At 40.3% G+C, this 25,857-nt stretch overlaps 1 long non-coding RNA gene across 7 annotated transcripts in view; it reads right to left on the bottom strand.

Annotated features, from left to right (window-relative positions):
- Window positions 1-25,857, bottom strand: part of LOC131592577 (uncharacterized) — a 124,275-nt gene that overhangs the window by 74,199 nt on the left and 24,219 nt on the right. For all 7 annotated transcript variants that reach the window (XR_009280666.1, XR_009280669.1, XR_009280668.1 and 4 more), the window contains exon 2: window positions 12,496-12,756. This is a non-coding gene — a long non-coding RNA (uncharacterized LOC131592577). The remainder of the gene's footprint in view (window positions 1-12,495; window positions 12,757-25,857) is intronic.

Raw genomic sequence — 25,857 nt, 5'->3', positions numbered from 1 at the left:
TTGGGACCTAAAGACCATCCAGTTCCAATCCCCTGCCATGGCCAGGGACACCTTCCACTATCCCAGGTTGCTCCAAGCCCCATCCAATGTGGTCGTGAAAAATTCCAGAGGTGAGACAGCCACAGCTTCTCTGGGCACCCTGTGCCAGGGCCTCCCCACCCTCTTAGCCAAGAATTTCTGTCTAATATCCAACCTAAATCTACTCTCTTTCAGCTTTAATCCATTCCCTTGCACTAACGCTGCTTGCCTTTTATTAAAAATAAAAATGCTAAAGTTAGTATTGAAGTTAATTTTCATGTTTAATTTTGTTGTTACTGCTATGTAATGCCTACTGTTTTATGCTGTCTCAAGATCAGCTGTGCTCCTTTGCCTTGAAAGAAGCATTTTTTAGATGGTTTTCCTTCTTGGTAAACTTATCTGCAAAAACACTGTCATGGAAATTACCTGGTTTGCTATTTTTATTGCACCTCATTATCACAAGAAGTAACATGGAAAATAAACAGAGAAAAAAAAAGAGAATGTAAGACCTTAATGTAAGGGAAAAGCAAATGGTGACTCTGATTGTGTATTATTAGAATATGATGAGAATTTATGTGAGATGACACTAGTTTAGCCAGAAAAGCACTTAACAGAAGTGACTAAAGACATGCTTGCTGCTGGCATGACACAGCTCTCTCCTTCCAGCCCTTCTATCATCCAAACACATTTTACTGCCACCCCTTCTGCAACTCCTGAACCTGAATTTTTGACTGAAGTTTAGACAGTACTTGGAGGCACCAAAGTGCACAGCACACCCAGTTCAGTAATCCAGGAAAAGATAAGACTTTTACATGTACTTGTTCTACCAACACCTTGCATTCTGTGGGGAAAGGGGAACAAACAGAACCAACACCACAAATGAGCCCTGAGAAATGAGAAACACAAAAAGAAATAATCTAATGAAGGAAGACAGTTTCCTGACACAAGAAATAAAGTATATAGATTCTGAATTCTTGCTTATTTCTAATCCTGTCTGTAAAAAAAGAAATAAAACTGAACCGAATAAGGCTTAACTGACTCATTGTTAATTCTGAGTCATCCCAAATCAGTGGATTCCTGTGTCAGACTATCTGTGCCCTCAAGAAGGTAATGGAATATGGCAATTTCTAATCCACTTAAGAATCAGGAAATTCACACAGCAGGTGTGAACACTAAAAAGCCACCATTTTCACTTTATACTGAAAAAAAAAAAAAAATTCAATCAAGCTCTCTCTATGGAATATAATAAGAGTTCTGAAGAGAGTGGATAAGATAAGCCACACTGTTTTACATGAAAAAAGCAGGGCAAGTCCTTTCCTGGCTTGTCCCGCTAGAATTACAGACCTTGAACTTGTAGAAGACAAATAAAAAACCTCTTGACAGCAGTGAGAGATCAGGGCAAACTCCTTCACAGCACCCTGTGCTGGGGGCTGCACACACAAACCACATCCCAAACAGCACCAGCTCCCTCCTGATGCCACGAGCAACTCCTCACCTTCCCCTCACACTTCCAACGTACCCCAATTTAATATTCTGCAAAAACAAACACGCTGGGTTTATGCAATAACTGCCAGAGTGTCATTCACTCCTTGGGATTTGGAGTTTTAACTCCTTAAGGACGCAATCCTAGAAAAATTAATGTATTCCAGGAGCTTGGAATACTCGTATTTCTGGGGAATTTATCACAGAAGTATTTAGCACAGTGGTTTTAAATCTTCTAATTTTACGAGGAGATTCGAACTGCTCAGCATTTTTCTGAAAATTCTTGTTCCCAGAATTACCAAGTTACATAAGAATCTCATATGCCAATAATGAAACATTTTCTAGTCTCCAAGGTAGCACAGAAACGCCAGAAATTTGTCTGACATTCCTCCCCCTTCCAAAAAAAACCCAACAGGCACGTAAAAAGAACTCAAAGTGTTATTTATAAAGTCTCATTAATTGTCAATTATTGAAATACTAGTAGCCCAATTGTTCCTGAATACTTGGTGAGGAATGTTGTTGATAATTTCCATGCATTCCTGTCAGTTCTTCTCTATCCAGGGAAAGAAACAGAGGGGAAAAAAAGAAAAAAGAAGACAAAAAAAAAGAAGAAAAAAGAAAAATAACTGGTTTGCATCACAGTTTTCCACTCTTTTTAAGATTACAAGTACCTGATGTTTTTATTAAAATAAATATCTATGGTTTTAATAAAACACATGATCTAAACTAAGATGTTTCCTCCCAATATCACGGCATCAACCACTATGGGATCAGCATTTGGAATAAAATCAGCAGGAGCACTTCCCCATCAGTGACAGCAATATACAGCTCTGTTAATTTATTGCTCATTATTATTCATCATTACTCTGGCTCAAAACAACTTTCAGGGAGGAATAGCTGGGAAACTTTGCACTTTTCCTCAGCAAGTATCTATGTAAAACATAAAAATGAGGCATCTAAAATATCTGTTCCCAATTAAAAGGGCTGTTTCTATGGTCCACAAATTCTCCTACAATACAAGAGTAGATCTTAAAAGATTAACACACACATTAAAAAAGTCCAAATCCTAGCTAACACTTAAATATTGCTGTCTTAAAGCTATTTTAAGTAAAGAGCAGCAGTAGAGACGAGTGTGAAATTATAGCTACAGTTCTGGAAGCTACCGAATATCTGGATTAGTCCCATGGAAAAGCACAGCTGGATGTCCAATGAAGTATCTCAATTCTTGAGCTGCTTATAAAATTTCCCTTATCTCTCTACTTGCTATAGGTGGAACACTGGCACTAAGTCACCTGTGCCTGCCTCTAGATTAGGACAAGAAAATTGGAAAATAATCTTTTTTCTCCCTCTCAACCTCTTCATCTTCGTTTCAGACCCAAAGCCTCCAAACTGTTTTGCACAGGCATGTTGTAAAACTAACTTTAGGTGTTTAGTAGAGTGAAAAAGGGAACCATTTTGGATCCCTCTGCAGAACTGAAGCCTCAAACTGCAGTTCTGTTCATTTGTATTTTAATCCAGTTTGTGTGCTGGTATTCCAGCAGCATATGGCAGTGTGTATTTCTGTTGGAAGAGCTTCAAGGAGGAGAAGCAGCACCATTCTAAAAAACTGCTTATGTACCAAATCAAGTTTTGTTTTTTTCAAGTGAGTTTCACGTAATTCTTTAGGATGCTCATCCTTTTCTATCAACACAAAAACCCCTCCACATCCAGAACCAAGTTTCCTTTGCCCAGTTATCTTTAGACTGTTCTCCACTTTTTATGGCAGAACACCAAGAAATAACAACTATGAAGGAAGCTTACGTTCCCTCTTTAGAACCACGATGATAAAAGGAAGATAAGATCTTACTACTTGCTGTTTGGAATTATTCCAGCAATTAGGGTACTGTGGATAAATCTCATCTCACTTTAAAAATCAGATACCCAGGTGAGATTAATCTTAATCCAACAGGATTACATGGATATCACCTTTCACAATGCCAGTTAGGTGAAATCCTCTGTTGCAGGGGAACCAGAGCTCTGAAAACCTGCAGAAGGGATGGTATTTGCATTACAAATCTGGGCAGGAGTTACCATAAACCAGCCACATGTTGTACCACTGCCAACACCTCAGCAGAGTCTGAAATCCCACATCAGGTGTCTAAAACAGGCAACAGCAGAAACATCATTCCTGAAATAACCTTAGGACCTGCATAGAAGGTGAAAATAGACAACTTGAAGGAAACAAACTCTCTGAATAAACACCGAGCTGATTATTCACTGATTGCTGAGGAGTCCTCAAACTTAAAGCATTGCAAATGCCTTTTCAGGCCTTGATACCAACAAAATCTTACCGCTGATTCCAGTAAAATATCTGCCTGAGCAAGGACTGTGGGCTCTTTCCCTTGAGAAGTGCTCAACCACTAACTACAAATTACTGTATCTAAAGAGGTGAAACATCCCCCTACAAACTGTACATGAACCCTTGCTTCAAACCAGTTATCCCAAGCGCTGTGTACAGCCCCCATCTGTGGAGCAGACAACTCCTCCAGTGAGTATTCTCCCAAACCACAAGAATTTTGTGTTAATTTTCCTTAATTCTTGGCAGACATTAACTGAAAACACCCCTCATCCTCTCTGTCCTGACACCATCCCTGAACATTTGCATTCAATCCAAGCTTGTTTGATGGGAACAAATAAATACTGAGCTCTCAGCATCCTTCAGACCTCCATAAAATACTGCCTTTCCCCAAATTAACATAACAACGAGATCAGCAAATGCCACTGCTGAAGCAAACACCTGCTCTGAGGTTTGGTGGGCAGAAGAGCTTTTCAAACCTGCTAGAAACTGAGATCAGCTACCACTCAGCTGGAAGAAACTCCAGCCCTACATTATGTAATCTACATAGTTTTTAGACCAGTCTGCATTCTTGCAGAGCCCAAACCGAGGAAGCTACAGACAGAACAAAAGAGAACAGAAAAAGTTCATTAACCTCAGCCTAGAGGCTGCTAAGAGCCTGTATTTGCACACTAAGGCAGGACTGCCCTGTCGCCCACACAACCCTGAGCTCTGCAATCTCATAATACCAAGGGTAAAGCACCACAAAATTTCCAGCGAGTCAGATCAGCCCTTTATTTGGATGAACAACCACTAACAACTAGTAAATTAGAAGATCCACTTCAGGGTTGGGTTTGGGTTTTCCTTTTCTTGGTAGTGTGTGAATAAGTCCAGACACAAACTCATCTTAGAAACAGAAACAGCTCAACTGATGCTGCCACTGACCATACGGAATGAACAGAAAGTGGTAACACCCAAATTCAATCTGACCTTTAAAGACAGATTCATCTCACCCAGTTTCTTCTGTTGAGTATGCTGGGTTTTTTTTCCTCATTTCACAGAATCACAGAATGGTTTCAGTAAGAAGAGACCTTAAAGCCCATCCAGTCCCACCCCCTGCCATGGGCAGGGACGCCTTCCACTACCCTGGACCAGACATTTCCAGGGATGGGGCAGCCACAGCTTCTCTCTGTAACCTGTGCCAGGGCCTCCCCACCCCCACAGTAAAGAATTTATTCCCAGTATCTCATCTAAAACTGCTCTCTTTCAGTTTGAAGCCATTCCCCCCTGTCCTGTGACCACATGCTTTTGTAGTCTCTGAAATGGAATATATACCACTAGAAATGCAGTCCCTGAGTACATCTCCAAGTTGCAGACTTTTCACTTATTTATGTAAGAATGAAGAAAAACAGGTGAAACTATCAAGCACCCAATTCAAACCAAGCTGTTTCTTGAAATCAACATTGTTTCATAATATCTTTTTATGTGATTTAAAATTCCACTCTCATTTTATCCTTTTAGGTCACCCACAGAACTACAGCTTCTTTGCATCCAAAGAGACTTTTGCAAGCCTTCTCCTCACTTTTAACCAAGCATCAAATTACTCTTTCCTAACCATCATGACTGAAAAAACCTCTCTAAAAGTGAAAATACTCACCAGTTTGAAACACTGAAATACCAGAGTGGGATTTCATTCACTCCATTTCAAATACCTGCAGTGGGTCTATGAGGATTTTGGGTGTCTAAATCCCTCACTACAGCACAGGGAACGCAGACAACAGCTCATCTGACCACACAGAGATGATGACAGAAGGATGAACCAAACTGCTCATTCCACTTCACTGGCTGGGGCAGCACCCTCCAATTATTCCAATTATCCTCCAGTTAGCAGGATGAGAGCTTTTTCTTGCATCGTTTTGCCTGACAAGAGTATCTTAAAGTGCATGGAACCCCAAGAAGCTCAAAACTTCTTCCTTCCAACAAAAGCACTTTAAGAAAGGACACACAACCTAGTTCAGCAGCAGAGAGAGACCTCCCAGTTCCAGACAATGCTCCATGTCTGGAATTGCCCAAAGCCAGGCTGGAGAGGGACTGGAACCACCTGGTCTAGTGGAAAGTGTCCCTGCCCATGTCAGGCGGTGGAACTGGATGGTCTTTAATGTCTCTTCCAACTCAAACCATTCTGTGATTCTGCAACTTCCCAGCCCCATGAAGGTACCTGATAGTTATCAGCATCAAACATCACCTCTTGAAATTAAAGTGGCCAAACTGCAGAATTTTGGAGACAGATAAATTCTTAGTGTAGTCACTGTAATGTAAACACTGCATTTTTAAGACACCGTTAATTAGGACTCCTTCAAACAACTCCAAAAACCCAGAGCAGAGGCAAAGCTTGACCCAGTCCTGACCTGCATACAGGATCTTCACTGCTGAAGAGCGGCTGCATTACTGATTACAAAGCACTTAAGTTCAGTACTTGAAGCAGTATTTTTCTCTATTTTTAGTTGTGCAACTAAAAAAAAAAAACCCACTTGAGCATGAGGGTTAGACCAGATGACCTTAGTCAGGTCCTCAATAGGCTCAAGCATTCTGTGATGAATAAACAAGGAAACTGCTTTAAAGAAAACTAAAATGAACAGGCAAAAAAAGGTAAAGGTATTAAGGGGGTGACAGCTCGCTAAAGACCCCACATTGCATGTGGAAGAATAGAGTAAGTGCAACTTAAAACAAAAATAATATTAAGAATATTAATAAATTGTTAAGATTATTAAGAAATATTAAGAAAGCATTCAAAAGCATGTCCTTCAAGAAGGCAAGTCATACTGTGATTCCAGGAAAAAGAATAAAGACTTTAACAAACTAAACACAAAATTTTAAGCTGAAAAAAAAATAAAATACTGAGAACTGATGGGTTAAGAGGAAATTTTATCAAATACACCAGAAGGGTGAAGTTTATGAGAAAGCCTGCTGGGCCAGTAGGTGACAAAAGATAAAAGGCTCGACAGGACAAAGCTGTGGGGAGGGCGCAAAGCTTCAGAAATGCTTCTTTGCCACATGAAAAACCCAAATGAACCCATTCTTCAGTACGTAAGAGTTTAGGGACCTTCCAGCTCTGGCTGCAGCCTGCAGAGAGGACCAGGAAAGAGGATCCTCTCCGGGAAGTTGAACACTGCTCCCTGCCAAAGCCTACCAGGAATTACGCAGTCGGAAGCACATGGACACAGCCAGATTTCTAAGGAAACCAAGTTATTAAAAATACCAACTGATGGACTGCAATCTGCAGGTCACAGACAGGAGGGCTCTGAAAGGGCTCTGTGGATATTTGGAGTCCCTAAAAATGACCAACTTCTCCACAAGATCATGAAGAAAACTCAGCTGTAGAGCAGAAAGGAGGAAGGTCTCGTTAATCAACAGTTAATTTACATGCAGAGAACATAAACTCTCATACACACACATAAAATCAGACTCCTGTACAGGTCTGGAGTTAGACCTCTTTCATTTAACTGAACAATAAATTATGCTGAAAAGGACACACTGTGAGGTCACAGGTCTACTACAGATAAAGCAGTAAATGCATCAAAGCAGCTCTCCTCAGTCTTTTCTTCCAGCTAGTTATTATACAGCGTGACTGGGAGCGAAAACAGAAGATGAAATTTAAGTAGATTAATTCCAAGGCCCTGTATATAGAAAAAACCAGCCGAACACACACTGAAAATGAGGGGTTCTAAATTAGTTTTTTTTCCTGATTAGGAGAGACCTTGAAGTCACTGCAGATAGCTTTGCGAAAATACAGTTTTCACAGTGGTTGATAATAGGAGCAGTGAAAAAGCAAACAGAATTTTAGGAGTAATTAGGAAGAGAGGCGGTAAGAGGAAGCAGCAGTGGGACATTGGGACACTGCACTCATGTGCAGCACATTCATGTCCTCAGCTCCCCACTTCCATAAGCTGCAGCTGCAGGACACCATTGGAAAAATTATTTTGTGATACAGGTGCTTTAGTTTTACTAAGGCCCAGTTTTACATCTGATGTTGGAAAACAAGAGCAAGTAACAGTTCTACTGCTCAGGCAAATTCCTACACTTAATAGCCTAAAACAAGCATGTATTTATGACTGTGGAGATTGATTCTGTTGCCTAATTTCCCTTACTCAATATGATTTTCTGTTTACTGGCAATGCAAAGAATGACAGACCAGCAGGTTCCAATCAAGTTGGTTTTGAGACTAAAAACTCAGAAGATGAAAATTGCTGTGAACAAAGAAGGTGCAGACCTTTTAAACTTTAAACATTAAACATTATCCTCAGTCATCCAAAAAGACAAATCCCTTACCCACCCCATCTTTTAAAGGTGAAATTACAAACAGGCAGCACTGGAACACTGTATCCAGGGAAGTGGTGGAGTCAAAAAATTAATGGATATGGCCCTTGAGGATATGGTTTAGTGGGGAATATGGTGGTGGCTGGAGGTAGAACTTGGTGGTCTTAGAGGTCTTTTCCACCTTTAATGATTCCATGATGGAGAATGACATTATATCTAACATATTATTATCCATTCCTACAGAGTATTTCACAGTGACTCCACATTTGCAAGTGTACCAAAACAGCACAGTGATTCTACCACAAATTCAGCCGTGCCACGTGCAAAAGTGGGCAAACCCACTCTGCTTTTGGCAGGACTTGGTGCCATTTCAGCTCTTCTTTCCACAGGGATCTGTTCCCAGAAGTGTTCAATGAATTCATAAATGACATGAAAAGGGCTCAACAGTGAGATGACAACATCTGCTGATGATAGTAAAGTTATTCACAGTAGCAAAAGCAGTAAATAACTAGGAAAAACCAAAAAGAAATGCATGCAGATTACTCACTGGACATTGTAACCGATAAAGGAATTTAAGGAGTGAAATTAATGAGGAATCTCAATGAAATTAAGTGTGAAGTAAGATGACTGGAGGTGGGGCAAGTGGTTCTATTTCATAAATGTAAGCCAGCAAGCTTTGAACTGACTCAACACTTGCAGCAGGCTGAGCTCTAGGAAATTATAGCTGAAATGGAAATAGTTATGTATGAATTACTTAAATCTTTTCCAGTTCAAGAAGTGGATTTTAAATGGCATTCAGGTTCAAAAGTTAACAAAAGAATATGATTCCTCACTGAACAAGCTGATGTGCTAGTTAAGCTGGGGAACCACAGAGCTTTACACTTCCCAGCACTTCTCACTAACCAATTCCAAAAGACAAGATCAGTAAACACTGCAAAGAAACCCCAGAACACCCAGCTCAGTTAATCCATGTACTACAGATGTCTGGACAATGAAGGGTGTGCAGGAAGAGGATTCTACTCCCATTCTGTAGCTGTGCTCCTCAATAACCCCACTGTGGCCACTGCTGGAGACAAATCACTGCTCTAGGTCTGTGTATGACAAGAGCTGCTTTTCTCCTCACACCTTCACTACCTCTCTGCAAATTGCCAGACCTTTTTATTCTCTCCTGAACTTTCTGTGTTGTCTATCAGGGAAAACCATCAAAACTATGCTGGAAAAGAATATCCAAAATGCCCAGCAGGAGCAGCTGGAGGGGTGAAAGGGATCAAGTGCCTAAGCATGAAGTCTGTCATCTTGTAGATAATTCTGTTTGCATTAAAGTTGCAATGCAGCTTTGCTCCCCATAAAACATCTATCCAACAAAGTGCAGAGGAACAGCTCCCTCCTTCTCAAAGGAAAATCAAGCCTAGGCAAAAAGGTCCATTCATTATTTGAGTTCCTTTTCCACAAGGGTGACTTGAGCTTATTGCTCTTTCCCTGAATTCCCCCTACATTTCCACTCCTACTAGAAGGAAAAACTCCCTTTGAAAAATCCCAACCTGAAAAATTACCTGGATTTCCAAGCAACAAGATGAAAGCCTGATCTATTCCAGGAAACAGTCCTAATCCATTTAACAAAATTAATGGGTATTTTAATGACACTTTCAGATCACCACACTGTAACTGACTCTTGATACAACTGATCTGATGGTATAAAAATAGGAAAATATTAACCACTGTATCAAAAAAATCTTTGATATAATTACCGTATCACTATATCCCATTTTTTTTCCTCTCCAAAAAACACCAAGTTACTCCAACATGGAGCAAAATAAATCTTCTGCCACAGAAAAAGAATGAGAAAGAGAATTTTACTTTTCTGGGTGCATACAGCACTAGTTCTTACTAGTCAAACCTACAGAACCAATTACTATGTCAACAAGAACTGAATCATGTTAAGAGATTAAAATTATTGAATAAATCACTACCTCTAACCATCTATTCCCTTCAGTCCTGTAAAACTTCCTGGGGATAAAGACTATTAAAACATAACCTATATAAAAAACATCAGAAATCAATTTTGCCTGGTTACTGTATTTTCTTTCACACAGCGCAGCTGCCTAAATTTAGCATGGATGTTTTTATTTCTCTTACAAACTATGTTAACAAACTCCATGGGGCTCTTCACTACGCCTGATACTGAACCACAGGCTTGCAGATGAAGGCTGGGAAAACTGACAGGGTCAAATGCCCAAGTTGGGACGAGGAGGATGAATAAGGGGGCAGTACCAGTAATGAAGTTCAACTCCACGTAGCTCTGGAAGCTCTGGAATAGGAATGGAATATGGAGAAACAAGCACAGATGGATTAATTTCATATACAAATATATCTAACTGCACACTTCAAGTTCCTGGAATGTTTGCCACCTGGGCTAAATCAGCTGTCCAGGCTGAACTATCCATGGAAAAGATGGACTCCTTTCCACAGACACCTTTTTAGAGACAAGTCATCCCCTTCAAGGGGGTCTGGAATAGGAACTGTCAGGAAGCTGTTCACCCTACCTGCTGTTCACCTCTGGCTTCAGCATCACCTGGACATTTAAGCTTCATGAGAAAAACCTCACCCACAGCATTTGAGGTCAAACAGAAAAATGGAGGTATTTGTATGTGTTCGGGATGTTTTGTACAAGCATCCAAGCTGAAATTCCTCTGTGTACACTCCTGGGAATCCTGCATTACTGTACCTGATTGCTACTACATTAGGCTTCCACAAATACACTCATGTGCTCTTTCACAAGTACCCACTTCCACCTTTGAGAGTTATTTATGCTGCTTGTAAAGCTCAAGGATCTGGATCCACACACACCAACTACCTTCACTCTGCTTACAGTGTCTCAGCTCTGTATCCTCCTCACTGTGCTTGGTGCTGACATTTTGCCAGCTCACTCCTTCCACAGGTGAAAACAGCATTAGCCTGAAAGACCCACTTTCCTCAGCTTCATACTGAAAGGAATTAACAGGCTGAAGAACTGCTTCAGAAAGAAAGCCATTTTGGCATTTAAGATGTGGTGAAAACCAACCAATGAACAGGAAATCAAGTATTATTGTCAAGTATTGCAGTGGAACACTGCAGCTGTACTCAGTTGGTACCTGCAAATACTCGCTGTTGAAATTAGGTAACATCTGTAAAAGTTGAGAATCATTACTGGATAGATTCTATTTGTATTCCCTCAGATGACAGCGCTGCCACCACACAATTCTTACTTCTTCTTGGACCCACCATATCTAAAAAACAATGAACTTCTTGTGCTGTGGAAGGGATAGAATGTGAAATCCCATCCACATCCCAACAGAATCCCACAAACATTTTGGCAGGAAAAATTTATTATGTAAAGCCCAGATGGCATCCCAAATATTTCTGCTTCAAAATTTAGGACTTTTTTTTTTTTTCCCCTTAAAATAAATTACACAAAAGCATCATGCCTAAAATTAACTGCACAAGAGCATCAGGCAAGGTAACCAGACTTAACTGAGCAGTTATTTGGACTATGGGAAGAATGGGAATGTGGTTTTTCTCCATTTAACTCCATTGTCAGAAATGAATAACATTTTTCTATTCAACTATATTTGAATGACTGGCAGAGAAGGAAGATATAATGAGCAAATATATCCAGTAATATATAATACTTGGAGAAGAACTTTTCCAGTTGTCTGAAGTCTAACACCTTTGCCATCAGCTTCTGAAGCAACGTTTTAAACTTTCAGAACCAGGAAATTTGCCAGTTTTTGCTATTCTAACAGGCTTCTTTGGCTTAATATTTGTTTTTTCTCACTGTGCAATTTCAGCTCTGAATCTGGGAATATGTGACTTCAAAAAGGTTTTAGCTGTTGCTTCACTGAAGCAGCTAAACCTGATTATCAGTTTGGTTCAACATGGACTTAGTCACTGCCCACCCTTTAAGCTCTGGGATCAACCCTTGATTCCGACTGTCATTTTGCAGTGAGCCCACTCCTAGATTCCTTTTATATCTATCACTTCACTGAATGCCAAAGAAATCTCAGTGTACTTGGCATGAAGGCTGCACTTCCTATATTTATGCTCCAACTAATGTATGCTCCATTTTAGTTCTTCCCAGCTTAAAATCATCTGAGGGAAGACGGCATAAAGTGCAAAACAGTCCAAACTGTTTTACTAATACAAAATACTGATCACCCACACTGCCTTTCCATCACCACCTTTCTCGTGCATTTTCCATTTAAATCCACGCAAGATATTAACCCAGAAGGAACCATGGTCATTTCTGTATAGCATACAGTCATAGCAGGCTTGTTGCTCCACCTCAAACTTCCAGAAAATAAACCATTACTTTTTAATTGTACTACCTTAACTTTGCTGGCAGAAGCACGTTTGATTCTTCAAGACGGAAGAAAGTGAAACGCTCTCTCCAGGCAAGAATTCCTTATATCTGGCACGCTAACACTTCATCCTTTTTAATTATTCCACAGGTGGTTGCCTTGGAAACTGCCAAGTAGCTCTTGGATTTGAGGGACCCAGCATGAGACAGTAACAAGCCTTTGTAGCCTCGGCATTCGGATCCAGCAGCAGCAGCAGCAGCAGCAGGACGCGGAACAGTCACAGAAAACCTGGAAGAGATGGTTAAAATTAACAGGCATTAATTACATGGCTCAGTTCTTCAAATACAGAATACAAGGAATGTTGATAGTCCCTGAACAGTGGATAAAAACCACGTTTTAGAGGCATCTGCTCCTGCAGCTCCCCAGCACAGCCCCGGATTTCACCTTCGGAGGACGGCACTGAAATGGAGATGCCGGCGGAGCTCCCGAGCTCAGCCCTCAAGATCCAAAAAGATCTCGAGATTTTTTTTTTTCCCCTCTCAGCTTCCAGTGAGACCTTCCTGAGTGTCTGGTCCAACTGCCTGAAATTCAGTGCTATTGTTTTGCTTTGAATAAAAATAGAGTAACTATAAATAGCTGCCATCGCAAATGCTGATTCACTGTACTCCGTATCATACAGCAAATTGCTCCCAACTTCACTCAGCCTGAAAAACTAGGAAAATGTTATTTACTTAAAACACAGCTAAGAAGCCCAGCAAAGCATCCAATTCTGCATTCATGTCACTGGTCCGAAAGTACAGAATATTTTCTTTTTCCCTTTCTGATTTCTCATAATTTCAAAAGCTGATTTACACTTAAATATATAAATAAAACCACCAAAAATCAAACCAAAGCAAAACCTTATTACGCTTTCTATTACTAGTCAAAACTGTAAACTTCAATTTTTCAAAAATCTTTTTCTGTTTCCCCATTTTCACTTTTTAAACAAAGAACTGGTTAATATAAGCCTTAAAAAAAATAATTTTCATTAAAACTACACATGATGGAAATGGTCACTCCTGCACTCAGAGGCTTCCCTCTCTTTGCTGATATGATTATGTCCAAGTCAGTGATTTCTTGAGACCTCACTGGTATGTAAGTGCTTGGATTTGTGGTATCGCAAATTGCCTGGCAGCACCTCAAGAGTAAAAGGTGGATTTTCACTCACTCACACTCTTCCATGATGAGACACCCAAAAGACACAAGTGCACATTTGTTAATTCCAGAGCTGAGTTTTACTAGAACCACCTAGATTAAATATACATTTATTGCAGAGAAAAAAATTACAGCACAGTAAAAGAAATAAAACTGTTTCCCTATGATCTCCCCAGAGCTCACTTTGCCTGTCCAGGGCAGGTCCTTCTCTCTTTCTTCCTTTCTTTAATCACCTGCTTGATTAAAAATTAGAATCTGAAACCTATGGATGCAGGGAGCACAGTGCCTGTGGAACAGCAGACCACATAACTTTCTCAGTCTCGCCTGAGAAAAGTGGCCTGGGAAACCATAAGGAGGAACTAAAACAATCCTCAGAGATAGAAGACAGCCCTGCAGGTGCTGTTTGTCTGCTCCTTGTTTTCTTCCAAGAGAAGGTCGAGGGGCTGGTGTACCCCACTGAGCAAGGATGGTGATGTGTTAGTTCACTGACCAATACGAGTTTTACTTTCCTGTACTTTCACATACTGGTCTATAAAAGAAGATCTGAGGTAATAAACCTGAAGAGAAAGAACTTTCCTGTTCAACTCACAAGTGAGCCTGTGTCGTTCTTCTTGCCATTCCCAACATAGCGACGGAAACCATTTTCTTTGTCACTGAACTCCACCAAAGACTAAGCAAATCCTGGTGGGTTCCTTTCTTACTTTTTTTCCTTTCTTACTTCTCTCTCCATATCCCTTTTAGTCATCTAATTTTCCCATTTACAAACATTTATAAACAAGGTTTCTGAAAAATGACATGACAAAACCAGGCATTTTATCTCCCTCGTTTCCAGCAGTTCCAGACGTGAGACCTGTTTAATCCTTTCTGGATTCAATTTAGGATGAACACGAGTTTTGCCAATTCCCTCATCCCACCATCCCAGGGCACACTTGCCATGCAGCCATCCACCTCCACACTTTCGGAAGGGAAATTTGCCTCCTTTTCAGCCCATCAGGTTTGTTTTATTAAGCATCTTTAGGGGATTTTTTCCATGCAAAAGCGGCATTGTAAAACATTGTGGAATTTTCAGAGCATTTTCTCTGTTGCTCTCTTTCTAATTGCAGCTGCAACATCCTGCATATCCTGCTAGTGCAGGAGAAAACATCTCCTTTGCCCCAGTTCCCTCAAGTGCCTCTGACAAACCAAGTCTCCAAAACCTCAAAATGACCCTTTTATCACAGATGGTTTTTTCCTCTGAGGAAAGGTGGATTTTTCATCCCTGCCTCAGTTAACACCACTCTCAAGCACATCCTCACTCTGCACTCTTGATCCCATTTTGTTTTTTTCTTACAGGGCAGACAGATGAATTTATCTACAGTGTTCACTCAGACCAAATCTGGTGCTTGACCAATTTCCCAGTGTTAGTCCTTTCAACCCACTGAGATGTTTTGAAAACCAGGGCATGCAGCTCTCAACAGGCACCAATGCCTGTCATTTTCATTTGCCTTATTCTCAGAGCAGTACCACCCTGACATTAAGTCAAAAGTTGTGTTGCAAGTCTTCTTCCAATTTGATTTAAATCCTGCACCTTTCTAAAGGAATGTCTCAACAAGCTGATTTCTGAAGTCTTCACCTATAGGAGGTGACGAAACCACTGCATTTCTTCCCTATCCCCATCATCTCAGACTAAATAAATAACTTTAAAGACTGTAAGAGAGTTCTTGCTAGCTTTTTTTCCTTTTTAAAATATGTATTTTGGAAACCTCAATACAATGTATTTATGTTAAATATGCTCATTTTAACACCTACTCTTCAGACATTCTGTTTCTGTGAATGGCCCCACCTGTGCAGTGGTTTATCTCTGCTATGTTCCTCCAAACTTCTCAATCCCAGTTTAATCTCTGCCTGTCTGGATTCTTGGGCTCTTAGACTTCCCCTCTTCTTCATATAAAGGTTATGCATGGGAGCCATGGGATGAACTCAATGAAAGACTTGGATTTCTTTTTTTTTTCTGTAACATTCATCCATCTCAGGTGCCACAAACATGCCTGGATCAACAGGGAGCTCCACCAGCTCAGCTTCTGACCAACCCTTTGAAGAAAGGGATGTCACACTTTGCAATTCTTTTCCACGCTCGTGTGGAAGAGTGCTACTGACTCTACAAAATACAAATAACACCTTCTGTCTCAGCCTTCAAAGGACACAGGTTTTTGCTCATTTCCAGCCTCCTGGCCTAAGGCTCTGCCTCAAGGCCCACATTTGGCCTCTACCACCCCTGCTCTGGGACCCTGAGTGACTGAGTGATGGAGGAGCTCTGCTCCCTCCTTCAGAACGAGCATCATTAAACACTAAAAGTACTGTAAACTCCAGAGCTCTGTGTTATTAGTAAAATACATAAAACATGGGACTCATGGACAGTAAAACTAAAAGCAAGATGAATAAAATACCTTTAAGTAACTCCCCTGGTCCAGTGTGGGGTTTTTTTTTCAAACTTGTTTCAAACTAATTTCACAAATCCCTATGCATCCCCGAAATAAGTCTTTCTTTCCCTGCTTGAACACTTCTAGACACTGCTGGTTTTCTCCTCCTCAGTCTCCATTCCTGCCAAAGGCTTCTTTCTGACCAGTCTCTATCCCATCCCCCAAAAAGCTGCTTCCCAAAAATACCCTCAGATACTCTCAGGGAATGCTCCATCTCCCTCCTACCAGAGACTTGCACCTGATGGCAAGCACAGCGCAATAAGGAACTTCTCCCCCCACCATGGTCAGAAGAGACAGGAGAAATTCAAACACCACTGATGATGCATCCCACACTGGGGTTTCCAAAAAGGCCCAAAAGGTCAGCTTGCCAAAACTGTAATTAACAAGATCCAAATTCTTATTTCCCCTTTTTTCTCTGCAGAATTTCTTGTTTGGTTCGTGTCAGGTACGTTTTAGCCACAACTTCTTTGTGGAAAATTCTTTGCCCTGTTCTTGGTTTCAACCACTGCTCAATGAATAGATGACCATTAGTTTAAGTTTTTGGTTTTTCTAGTTGTATTTTTTTTTTTTACGTTCTTCAGAACTTGCTATGCATAGAAGTGATACACAACCACAACCACCTTTTTTAGCTAACTATAAAATTGATGTTTCCTTGATAACTGTACTTTTATATCTGCAAAAGGCACCCAGACAGCTCAGCTTGAACCAAGTCCAAAACTTAATTTTTGTTCAATGTTTTAAATACTATATACATACATACATTATATATATGTATGTATGTATGTATGTATGTATGTATGTATACAGGTAGTAAGTCATAGACACAACAGCAGATTGGAACTGCATTAAGAGTCCCACTGCCATCTTTGGAAAACTCTGAAGCCACTGCATTAAGGTTCCAGAAGCAATTAATCATTTAAAATTCGTTCTTAAAAAAACAAACCAAAAAACCCCAAACAGCTTCTATTTCAGTATTTTTTACTGATTTTTTCTTCTGATAGCTATTATTTTCCACCTGAAAATAAGTTAAATGGTACTTTAGCAAATAGTGTCAATCTTGGGTATCTATTTTTTTAAAAAGCTTGTCAACAATTTTTTATGTTTTACTATTTGAATAATATGCATAATATGGAGAAAATAAAGAGCAATCTCCTGAAAACTTTGACAGCTGGCAAGAATCCCATCTTTTCACCAAAAAAAAAAAATAATTCTATGTTGTAAAGAAAATTATTTACTATTTGCTGTGATGGGTTTTTCAGATTTACTTGCAAATGCTTGGTAAATAAAAAGGCACCCTTCTCTTAAATTATTTTGAAGTATAATCAACTAAAGCAGACCACAAAGTCTTCTTTAAACTATTCCACCTCCAGTGAAGATCAGCACAGCCTGGCTGCTTTACAGCTTTACCAGGGTAATAGGCATCTGCACAATGAATACTGAAAAACTAATTAAAAAAAGAAACAAAACCAACAACATAAACAAACCAGAAAATGCACCCTTTGCTGTCTTCAATAAAAACCTTAAGTAAGAAATGAGAAATATGGGAATTTCCCCTGTAAAAACTGCAGGTTGCCAGAAAAATTTCAGCCAAGCAAGTTTTTCCACAGATTCAACTAAAAGATTTTACAAAATAGAGGTAAAAAGAATAATCAGAATACAACTCACTGCCTGGGGACAGGACTACTCAGGATCAGATGCCAATGAAAAATGAAGTATAAAGGGAAGTAAAACAGGTAAGAAAGGTTATCAAAGTTTAGAGGCTCAATAGTAGCAACAAAAATACCTGAAGAAGGGAATCACTGAATTATTTAGGTTGGAAAAAGACATCCAAGGCCAACCATGAACCCAAGAGGGCCAAGGTACAGCAATAGAACATCCTTGGGACAAGGGTGGCCACACAACTTTGAGAAGCTTTCAATTAGGGCAGCCCAAAATCAGATGGTCACTTTAAAAGATGTTTTTGAGTTGAATGTACACTTGGTCAGATCTCAAAGGAAAGGGTTTCCAGCTAGGTGGAACAGCTCTGATGACCTGGGCTGTCAGGAGCTCCTGAACAAAAACAGAAGGGGAAAGAAGACTCCTCTGCAAAACAAGCTTGTACAGCTGAGTTCATCAGTTCCCATGGCTAAAATGAGATCTGTACCAGCTAAAACTTGTGAAGGTGAACTCTTCCTGAAATAATTCACAATCAGATTATCCAAAACCAAATCCATCTCAAAAGAAAACTGAATACTATTCAGTCTTAAACACAAGAAAGTTTTGCTCTGTGCTACCAGAAGAGACATGGAATCACGGTGCTGAATAGTGACTTTGTGCTTCCACCATTCAGCACCGCTGCTTGAACAATACTGGAGTCTTTTGGCAAGAAAATACAGGACAATTTTATGTAACAACTTTCACTACAGTAAGAGTTACTGGTAAACTGAAATGAAAACAACAAAAATTATTTTGACAGTACTAAAAAAACGATCAGTCAACACTTTCAGCAGTATCTGGAAAAAAATCTTTTTCTATCTATGGAGAAAAACATCAGCATGTGACGCTCCAGGAGAGGGGTATATTCTGAATTTCTGGTTCATAACTCTGTACAGTGTTTTGTGGTGATAGAGACTTTCCCTTGCCCAGACTGCACAATCCTCTGTTGCTGGGGTTGACTTGTCCTCAAATCTTGTTCTTTACAGCTTCAGCTCTTTCTTCTTCTATCTCAGAAAACCTCCCCCTTCCCCAGACTACAAAGGAAGCACAGTAAACTAATACCATGTTAGTATGATGCACAGCTCAGATTTTTACAGGCTGAAGATGCTCTCCTCTTACTACAGAACACGATAAAGTATTACAAGCATGAGAGCTGGCACAGAGATTTCTTAACAAATGCTCTACTAAGAGAAATAATCATTCAGCAGAGAGAACAAAACTTCTTAGTGTGAAGGTCACCTGGTTTAGCATTAAATACCGTTCAACATCTGCTTAAGATAGATATCAATTTGTGTCTCTACAGCAGTTTATTTTTTGAAAAAATCTTTAATAAAAACAGTCATCACATACTGAGAATTTCCACATTCAACCTGCTAACACTCAGACTAATTTGCCTCATATAAGCCCTCCAGTAAATCCAAAGCCCTTTTCCCCTGTGTATTAGCTACCAATTACTATAACACAGATACTAAAAACTCAACAAAATAAATGCTAATACCTAGATAACACTTGAACAGCTTTTGCTACATCAAATAACTGTATTTTTTTTTCATTCCAGCATTCTGATGCACACCTGGTTGTGAAGTTTTGGTGTTTAACACCAGGAGGATGAACCCACATACACTGCTGGCTGCGGAGCAACATAAACCTCCTCTACTGCCATCAGAAAAGGGCCAAGAACCAACATCACTCCCCCAGGAAGAGGCCAAGAACCAACAGCTGAAAGCAACTCTATGGCTTCACAACCTGCTGCTGAAGCAACCTTTACCCATTTCTCACCCCTGACTGTTCATTCCCCTTCATGCAGCTGTGCCATGAACTACATCTAGGTACTGACCCTGGAGAAATCTGATTTTGCTGCTTTTGGGGCTGGTTCTGCAGTGGGCTCACCCACAGCTGCAGGATCACCAGGCCAGGACCAGGGGCCAGCTGCCATCCAGGCAAAAACTGGGGGATGCTTCTTTCAGCAATTCTGTCAGTTCATGCCAGCTTAAAATTCCCATGAAACAACATAGAATTAGACATATCCAAGTTAGAAATGCAGCAAAACACCAAAAAAAAAAAAAAAAAAGACGAAAGCACAGACTGTTTGTCCCATAGAACAAGTTACTAAGAGACATGTTGAAACCCTCATTTCTAAGTAACTCCCAAATAAGCCAGCCTGCCCTTCTGCAAAGCATTTTCAGCAGATGCCTGTTAATATTTCAATTTTTCAGTCAAGCATAAGCTACTGAGCTCAAAACAGGGAGTAACAGTTACATGTAATGACCTGCAACACCCTAAATGTCAGACTAAATTACCCCACAGTTCCTTCTGCCTCCCATCTTTGCAACACAGATATATTTTAGTTCTATCCCTTGCTGTGTCAGATCAGCCGGCTTTAACAGTCTGAAACACAAGAGTCAAAAGTAATGATATCCCTGCTTGGAACAAGTCCAGGGGCTGAATCTGATTTCTTCACGTAGAAACAAGCAGTTCTTAACATTTGATCTGGAATTCATACCTCGTTAGGAGGGAAGCAGCAGAAGTCTCACCCATTACTGGTTCCAAGCTGGTGATGATGGAGAAGGAAAAGGAGAAGGAAAAGGAGAAGGAAAAGGAGAAGGAAAAGGAGAAGGAAAAGGAGAAGGAAAAGGAGAAGGAAAAGGAGAAGGAAAAGGAGAAGGAAAAGGAGAAGGAAAAGGAGAAGGAAAAGGAGAAGGAAAAGGAGAAGGAAAAGGAGAAGGAAAAGGAGAAGGAAAAGGAGAAGGAAAAGGAGAAGGAAAAGGAGAAGGAAAAGGAGAAGGAAAAGGAGAAGGAAAAGGAGAAGGAAAAGGAGAAGGAAAAGGAGAAGGAAAAGGAGAAGGAAAAGGAGAAGGAAAAGGAGAAGGAAAAGGAGAAGGAAAAGGAGAAGGAAAAGGAGAAGGAAAAGGAGAAGGAAAAGGAGAAGGAAAAGGAGAAGGAAAAGGAGAAGGAAAAGGAGAAGGAAAAGGAGAAGGAAAAGGAGAAGGAAAAGGAGAAGGAAAAGGAGAAGGAAAAGGAGAAGGAAAAGGAGAAGGAAAAGGAGAAGGAAAAGGAGAAGGAAAAGGAGAAGGAAAAGGAGAAGGAAAAGGAGAAGGAAAAGGAGAAGGAAAAGGAGAAGGAAAAGGAGAAGGAAAAGGAGAAGGAAAAGGAGAAGGAAAAGGAGAAGGAAAAGGAGAAGGAAAAGGAGAAGGAAAAGGAGAAGGAAAAGGAGAAGGAAAAGGAGCTGTGCTGTGCTAGAGCTGGTCACCAACCCCGTCAAAACCCTCAGCTGTGAGCGCAGGGAATGATAATTTTGCCTGCCACGAGCAGACAGCTTCTGTGAGTCGGGAATCTTCACGTTCAGAAGCTCTGAGGAGGAGGGTCAAATCTGAAACCTTGGCTTTCAGCATCGTTCTTCGTGCCTCAGTATGTTACGGGTGAAGGAAGATGCCTTCTCTCTGCCCCAGTAACTGTGTAGTATTTCATCCTTTGCAAATTAAAAAAAACCCAAATAACTCTAAATTTACAAGACGTGTAGCACTTGGCAGGATTTCATAACTGCTGAGTGACTGAGATGAGCTCATTTAACACAATTTTGAAATAAATGTATTATTTTATATAGCTGAGCCCATACATTCTGCAAGGCAATGGGAGAAGGGAGGGATGATACATAGCGTGGCCTGAAGAGTATGGCCTGTTGCCAGTGCCCACACACACTCATCCCTCTCTTTTCCAGCCTCTGTCACATACACACACCCCCTGGAAAGAAACAATCCGCTCAGGGCAAGTAGGAGCATTTTTCCAGTACTGCCAGCTTCTGCCAAAATCATATTTTCACTTTAAAATACTGCACTCGTTTAACTACAAGATCCTTGACTTACATAGCAACACCTGTCAGAGAAGTAGAAATAAAACAAGCAGGGGGGAAAAAAATTCAGGATTTTTTTCAATTCTCTGCTGCTTTCAGTGTGACATGGGAAGTGGAATTTGTCACCAGCACGGGCAAACTGCACCTTTAAATCCAGCATTCAGAGACAGACTGTGGATTGGGGAGGAGTGGTCAGAAACAGTCATGGATACACAGGATGGGGTTGGAGTGCTGGGAGAGCCAAGCCCATCACCGCTCACACCTGATGCTTCTGGCTTTACACACCTTGAAAACCAACTGTAAAGGAAGACACTGCACAGAAATATCTTCAGCAACATGAGGCTTTAAAGTCCTTTTGCACTTTCTGCAAATTCACAGCCTCTGTTTATATCTGCTCCTTTAAGTAGCTCAGGTGTGGGATTTAAGAAAAGCTCCTCAGCTGAATGAGCTGCATGTCACAGTCAGCATAAAAATCCATTGCTAGAGATTCCTCATCCTATAATTTGTATTAGTCAATAGCATTAACTAGGTTTCAGAAAAAAAGGTAAAGTATCAGTGTTACTTCTAATTACCTAAAACAAACACAACAAAAAAGCATTTCAGTCTTTCAGAAAATTAATACCTGAAATTATCAGCCTCCAGTACACATACAAAACCACCCAGTTAAGAGATACCAGCAAGCTAAGGATGACTGAGAAATATTTTTTTTCTGCAGTTTAATTCCAACACTGACTGCCAGACTGTCTAAAAACGAGATTGAGCAAGCCAGGGGGACAAGTGGCAGCCTACTCATGTACCAGGCAATACAGCAAAGGCTGAGAAACAGGACAAATTAACCCATTTTCAGCTTGCACTGATCTGGTTATATCACCAAGCCGAGCTAAAACCAGCTCAGGAATCAGAGCAGAGACACTGCTGTGGCTGAGTAAGCACATAAAGGAGGCCAGAGGCATCAATCAAATTCAGGAGAGAACTGTGTAGGTAATAATCACATAAATATGTATGTTTAGGGATAAACTAAGAAAGGTTTGGTTTGGGGTTTTTTGGCTTTTTTGGGGATTTTTTTTTTTTTTTAAATGGGCATGTTTTAAAAAACTCAAGAAAATTCTTTCTCTTTTTTAAAAGCCAAGCCTGAGCTGTTCACCGTGGAAGGATCCCTGCTTGATCATTGCTGACAACACATGACCAGCACTGGAATTCTGTCCCTGAGCTACCGTGATTATGGTCCAAGTAATGCAAAGGTCAAGAATGAACACACCCAGAACACAAAAAGACACCCACTCTTGTGCATTAGAGAAATACTTACTTAATTAGTCATGAAGAAGTTAATTTACCCTTTGAATAACTGAAAATACCTTAAAATTGCATCAGTTTTTCCTTTGCTAAAAAATAATTAAGGACCTAAATCAGTTCCACAAGAGAAACTCATTCCTAACCACAACTAAGGCATGAGCACTGCAAAATCTCCTCATTGAAAAATAATTATATTGATTTAAATAAAACAATGAAATTATTGTTAGTAATAGGAGCTGCAAGCTTGCAGGAATTTACTAGTTCAAGCAAAAATTAACAGCATTTAAAAACATTTCTAGACAAATTCCATATAAAATCACTTCATTTGAAACCATGTCCTTTTGTGAGCACCACAGTAAGTTATACTCAACTATTACATGAGTATTAAACTAACCCAGTTTTCCTTTATAGAAGTTGTCAAGAGAATATTCTTTCTCTTCAACCTTTTCTGATTTCCAGAAAAAATGTCTTGAAAAACTGCTCCTGCTAGAATTACTGGAGTGAAGTATGACCAGTAATTTACAATCAGCAAAGGACTAACTCGCTTATCCCTAAAAATTTAGAGATAAAAATATTTTTAAGTCGAAGTACAAAAAATTAAAAAAAAATAAAAAAATCCCAGTAGTCATGACAACCCCATTCCCTTTCCTTCTGCTCACCCATGTCATCAATATGAAACCTAAAATAATCCACGGTAATTAAACTATCTGCAAGAGACATCGACTTGTGCAGAAAATAATTCTAGAAGAACTTACACCAAAAAGTGTTGTGGTTTAATGCCAGCCAGGAACTAAGTTCCACACAGCCCCTCACTCCCAGCACAGGGGGATGGGGAGAACTGGAAAAAGCTAAAACCTGTGGGTTGAGGTAAGAGCAGTTTAATAATTTAAATTAAGTCAAATACCATTATAATAACAGCATATAATATAATGAGAAGGAAGATAATAAAAAGAAAGAAAACAAGTGATGCACAAGTCGCCAGTCACTGACTTGATACCCAGAACATCCCAAAATACCACTGACTCCTCCTGGGTAACATCCCCCAGTTTATATACCAGGCACGATGTCCCATGGTGTGGAATATCCTTTGGCCAGCTCAGAGCCATTGCCCCAACTGTGTCCTCATCACCAGAGCCTGGGAAATCAAAAGTCCTTGACTTGGAATAACTACTCCTTTGCAGCAACCAAAAACATCATTGTGTTATCAGCGTTGTTTCTCACACTGAATCCCAAACAAAGCACTGCACCAGCTACTAGGGAAAATTAACTCTATCCCAGCCAAAAACAGGACAGACTTGTTAGTTCCTGAAAAAAATATGGAGAGGATTATACTGGGTGCTGCTGAGAGTCTTTTGAAGACTATATCTGCCAGACCTCGTCAACACAAGGTTAATTAATTTGATATCCCATCCATGATTAGGTGAACTGGGAATGAAGGAGAGGAAGGGCATTTCATTTTTCTGGAATTCAGTAAGGTTTTTGGCATTGCCAGCATCCTTCTGGACAAGTTGTCCCAGTGTGGGATGAGCAAGTTCACAGTGCTCTGGGTGACAAACTGGCTGAAGTGCAGAGCTCAAAAAGGTTCCAGCTGCCTGGGGACTGTCACCAGCAGTGCTCCTCAGGGATCAGCCCTAGGGCCAGTCCTGTTCAATGCATTTATCAATGCTTCAACTCTTTAGCATGCCCTGAATTGCTCAGGCAGTTGGACTAGATGATCACTGTAGGTCCCTTCCAACTGAAATATTCTATTCTGTGCTAACATTTACACCTGGATGTAAAGCAAGCACCAAGTGGGAAAAATCTCACCTAATCCTTCCAGCAGGGCACTTAGTGCCTGCCTAAACTTTCCAATAAAATCTCTAATTTCACCAATATGACTCAACTGTTACATTTCCTCCCATTATTTGAACAGCAGGTGACACGTCCAGAGATGGTGAAATCATTTGGGAACATCAGAGCACAGCCCTGTAATTCTGCACCTCTTTAATCAATCCATACAAGTATTTTAAGACTAGTCAACTGCACCACGGAGTCTGATTACAAGAACAGAATAAAACTCATCAGGACTATTTCTGGGATTTTAATGACAGAGTGGCCAAGGTAGCACCATGATGTCTATTATGTATCTACACTTGACATGCTAATTTTGTTCTAACCCAGTACATTCCCCTCCAACTGCTTGACTCAATTCTTACAACTCAAGAAAGATTCTAAATCAACACCTATGTTAAAAAAGGAGAAGTGCAATGTTAATAATTCTCTGCTGTGCCTTCAAAAGCCTATTTTGACATATAGCGTATTCATTTTGGGAAATTAAAGACCTGGATTCTACAGATTTTCTACAGAAAAACAGCACACTTGTAATAAACCCGTATTTCTTACAAACCACAGTAATCACATCACGGAATATTGGGATTTATCTCAACTGTCCACACCAAGTACCAGCTGTCTGAGCTCTCCTGTAGGTAAAGGAGGTCTACTTAAACTTGCAGGGCTTTTAGTATGGTTCACTCCACCAAATCCAGTCTCTCCATGATAAAATGAGGAATCGCATCCTAAACTTCTTAAGGTAGCTCTCCACTGACTGTAAAGTTCAGAATGACCTGCTCAGATCAGTAATTCCCTGACACTGCTGTTCCTGGAGTCTGGAGGGATTAATCTTGTTGGCAACTCTAGGTTTCTCCTAGGCGGTTTCAAGGCAATGCTCCCATCTAAACAATTAAACACTTGGCAAAAGGAATATTTTTACTTCTGATATCAAAAATTATATACGCAAGCCCAGAATATTAATTAAAGACATGGTGACCCCATGGTCAGCAGCCAAGGAAATGACACCGAGGACAAAGACATTCTGCCCTCCTGGTCTGACCACAACCTCCCTCTGTTGACAAGATGATA

The sequence above is a fragment of the Poecile atricapillus genome, chromosome Z (genome assembly GCF_030490865.1).
Source record: "Poecile atricapillus isolate bPoeAtr1 chromosome Z, bPoeAtr1.hap1, whole genome shotgun sequence".
NCBI classification, from domain to species: Eukaryota; Metazoa; Chordata; class Aves; order Passeriformes; family Paridae; genus Poecile; species Poecile atricapillus.
The sequence above is the reverse complement of the archived record's forward strand: the minus strand, read 5'-3'. Positions and strand labels throughout refer to the sequence as shown.